The sequence below is a fragment of the Lygodium microphyllum genome, chromosome 20 (assembly GCF_053477565.2).
Source record: "Lygodium microphyllum isolate KBCC chromosome 20, Lygodium_microphyllum_v1.1.10, whole genome shotgun sequence".
Lineage (NCBI taxonomy): Eukaryota > Viridiplantae > Streptophyta > Polypodiopsida > Schizaeales > Lygodiaceae > Lygodium > Lygodium microphyllum.
The window spans coordinates 129377769-129382485 of NC_141154.1; positions in this window are offsets into that span (position 1 = coordinate 129377769).

Sequence of the window (4717 nt, forward strand, 5' to 3'; positions counted from 1 at the left end):
GCTTACTTGAGCTATTTATTGGCTTTCCAGAGTTGTATCTTGGGATGTACTTGATGTCTTACATGCTTATGGATGCTACATACGGATGCTCTACCGCCTACATGTTCGGGATGTACTATTGATGTATTGTCTTGGACTTATGTCATTGGCACTGTGTCTTGCCTTGGCTTGAGCTCTAGAGCATTCTTGAATTCTTATCAGACATTGAGCAGGTGGTACTTTTATGCATTGAGCCGTTACATGCTATTGAGCAATTACAGACACTTGAGACTTTGGGACTTCTTACCTTTTGGGATGATACATCATATGTCTTGGTTCACTGTATGCTTATGAGCTAAGTCTCAATTTTGGATCCGTATCTTTGTGAATTGATACCTACTTGTGTCAAGTTTTGGTAGTAGCAGGAACACTTTGCCCCGTTGCCTGGGGGGTGTGCCTACTCACTGGCAGATGTTTGTATGACATACTTGGGTGTTGGATTCATGCTTATCGACCGTCATATGCTTATGCTATGCCGGCATGATGCTCGCTTTGGTCTTGGTAGTATCTAATTGCCTTGGGATCCGATTTTGGCACTGTTACCTCTCTTTTACTGAAATCTAAAATTTATTACAGGAAGCATATATGTATGGACTGACATCGATTTTTCATGCTGAAACACTCTGAAATGATGTACTTTCACTAGTTGTTGGTGGGCAACAGCTTTGGTTCCACTTTCCTCGCCATTTTCCCTCGATTTTGGTGATTTTTTTGTCATTTTCTGCAATAAATAACAAGCAGTTTTGAACTGTCTAGTCTTCCAGCCTGCATTATGGCGAGTTCATCCATTGATCATGCTATTTTCAACATCACTAAGCTTGATGGTACGAATTACTCTTATAGGAAGAGCCAAATTTGGTAGGGGTTGGTGTAGAAATCGCAGATCAAACCTTTGAGGTTAAGCGGGCATCTGCCTGCAACTATGCCAGATGAGGAATGACTTGAGCTTGATGAGTTATGCAAGTCCACCATTGTATTGCCTCTCACAGAATAGGTTCACTACAATGTATTTGAGGAAGAACAGAGTGCATGGCAGTTGTGGGATAAAATCAAGAATCTCTATGACAAGAAAAGTCAAGATGTCAAATGTATTGGCTGAAGTAGCCTATGGATCTATGCATGAAGGAGAATGTGACTATGTCTGCTCACTTGAGCCAGTTCCATGCTATACTCAAGAACTTGACTTCACATGATATCACTTTTGCAGAGGATGTCACTCCTCTTTTCTTGCTTGGTACTCTTAATGAGTCATGGCGCACTGCATTATGTGCCTCTACTGCTACCTTGAAATTATCTGATGTTGAGAGTGCTCTTTTGCAGGAAGAGGTTAGCCGCAAGAATTTGGATGCCTCTCCTGTGTCTCATGCTATGACAGTTAGAGGCAGGAATGATGGATATGGAAAGCATGGCAGTGGTAGTGGCCGTGGACGGGATTCTCAGAAATCTCGGTCCAAGTCTCATGGGAAGTCACGTACCAAATCCCGTGGCAGGAATGCAGATGTTACTTGTCACCATTGTGGGAAAAAGGGCCATATTAGGCCACAATGCCATGAATTGTGCAATGAAAGGCGCAAAGATAAGGGGAAAGACAAAGTGCAGGTTAAGTCTTCTGATCGCATCATAGTACCTGCAAAGTCTAGTGTTAAAATTGAAGAGATCATCAATGTTATGCAACCTAAGAATGTTGATGATGATGATTATATCCTAGCAGCTTCTTCTAGTGCTTCGCAGATGACAGAGATACACTCTATGTATGCACAATGTTGGCTCTTGGACTCAAGTGCGTCCTTTCATGTGACACCTTACCGATAGTGGTTTCATTCATACCGTACTGTTTCGGGTTCTGTGCGCTTGGGTGATGACAGCTCTCTTGATATTATGGGCATTGGTGATGTTAGGCTGCAGTTTCCTTCTGGCAGCAGTTTTGTTATGCAGGATTACGTCATGTACCTGCTTTGACACGCAGTCTTATGTTAGCTGGACAGCTTGATGACACAGGATATCATGTATGTTTTGGAGACTCTACATAGAAGATCACTTGTGGCAGACTTATGATTGCGAGAGGTGCCAAGGCTGGCACTCTCTACCCCTTGATTGTATCAGCTTCTTCCCTTGATCATGTTTTGTCTGTGGGTTCTATCCCACATGTATCTCTTTGGCATGCCCGTTTGGGCCATATGTCTTTGAAGGGAATGAAAATGCTTTCTGGTTTGCAGTACTTACTGCCCCTTGATTATGCATGTTTCGATTCATGTGAGCATTGTCTTTATGGCAGGCAGACTAGGTCTACGCATAAGAAGTCTGGTAGGCCACGCATGAGTGAGCCCTTGGCATTGGTACATTCGGATGTCTGTGGGCCCATGCCTTGTCAGTCTATGGGTGGTGCAAAGTATTTTGTTACATTCATAGATGATTTTTCACGAAAAGTTTGGGCTTATCCCATTAAGCTAAAATCCAATGTCTTGGCTATGTTTCAGAGATGGCTTGCATTGGTTGAGAACCAGTCTAGGTATAGGCTAAAATGCCTAAGGACAGATAATGGGGGTGAGTATGTCTCACATGCTTTTGAGCAGTTATGTGATGAGAGGGGTATTAAGCGTCAGTTAACCGCCCCCTACACCCCCCCAGAATGGTTTGGCTGAGTGGATGAATAGAACCATCCAGGAGCGTGTACGCAGTATGCTTAGCCATGCAAGCCTTCCACAGACCTTTTGGGCTGAGGCAGTTAGTACAGTTGTGCATGTCATAAACAAATCACCCTCTAGTGGTTTGGATTTTCAGGTTGTAGAGGAGGTATGGACTGGAAAACCTTCCTCTTATGCGCATCTCCGTGTCTTTGGATGTGAGGCTTTTTGCCATGTGCCCAAGGACAAGAGAAGTAAGTTGGATCCCAAGAGTGCCAAATGCATTTTCCTTGGTTATGGGGATGCAGGCGAGATGGGTTACCATCTCTGGGATCCGCAGGCACGGAAAGTCATCCGCAGTCATGATGTAGTCTTCCATGAAGACAAAATGCATAGGCAGCCTGAGAGAGTTGTTGAGATCCGCAGGGTCATATTTCAAGAGGAGCCGAGAGCTCCCGCACAGCCAGCTGGACAGCCTAGAGCTGCAACAGATGCTCATGGTCAGGGTGTTGGACAGGCAGTTGGGCAGGCAACAGAGCCTACCGTGAGACGGTCTACTAGATACAGACGTCCACCTGATAGATTTTAGCCCTCGATGCATTATGTCTTGGTTACAGATGCAAGAGAGCCTTTCACCTATGATGAGGCTATGCGCAGGGGTGACAATCACTCTTGGAAGAGGGCTATGCAGTCTGAGATAGACTCTCTGCATAAGAATGACACTTGGGATTTGGTTTCCTTGCCTACGGGCAAGAAGGCTTTGCCATGCAAGTGGGTGTACAAGCTAAAAAGTACCCCTGGACACCCCAAGCTAGCATACAAGGCTAGATTGGTAGCAAAGGGTTTTAAGCAGGAGCATGGTGTGGACTTTGATGAGGTCTTTTCTCCTGTGGTTAAGATGACCACCCTGTGCTTAGCCTTGGCTTTGGTTGCTCAGCTTGACTTGGATTTATACCAGATGGATATGAAGATGGCTTTCTTACATGGGGACTTGCATGATGAGATTTATATGGAGCAGCTTAAGGGCTTTGCAGAACCTGCCAGGCAGCACCTAGTGTGCAAATTGAAGAAAAGTCTTTATGGCTTGAAACAAGCACCTAGGGAGTGGTATCATAAGTTTGATGCCTTTATGCAGTCACAGGGCTACAGCCGGAGTGCTATGGATCCATGTCTTTACACGAAGAAAGCCTGTGATGGTTCTTTATTGATTTTGGTACTCTATGTGGATGATATGTTGATATAGCAGGGAAAGCTCATGATGAGCTAGATGCTCTTAAGGCTCAACTCCAGAAGAGCTTTGAGATGAAAGATCTGGGACAGGCCGCTCACATACTTGGTATGCACATTAGACGCGACAGGCATCAGGGACTCCTCTACTTGTCACATAGGGAGTACATTCATAAAGTCCTTGAGCGCTTTTGCATGCAGGACGTAATGCCTATTGGCTGTCCATTGCGTTCTTATGTGAAGGTATCACAGGCTGCTTGTCCACAGACAGATGAGCAGAGGGCCGAGATGGCCAAGATTCCCTATGCATTTGCAGTGGGCAGTCTTATGTATGCCATGATATCCACTCGTCCAGATATTGCCTTTGCAATTGGTGTTGTGGCACGCTATATGGCTACACCTGGCAAGAAGCATTGGGATGCCGTGAAGGGTATCATGAGGTACTTGAAGGGCACTGCAGATATGTGCATATGCTATGGCAGCCAGGATACAGGAGTCGTGGGGTACACTGACTGATTATGCAAGACATGCAGATAGTAGGAAGTCCACTTCCGGCTATGTATTCACCTATGCTAGAGGTGCTGTTTCTTGGATGTCCAGGGTGCAGAAATGCACGGCCCTTTCTACTACAAAGGCCGAGTATGTTGCAGCCACCCACTGAGGCTTGCAAGGAGGCCATTTGGTTGGGTTGTTTGGTTTTGCTGACCTTGGTATTGATGCTATCCCTACACTGCATTCGGATTCTATGAGTGCTATTCAGTTAGCCAAGAATCTGGTCTTCCATGCAAAGACGAAACACATTGAGGTGAGGTATCACTTCATATGTG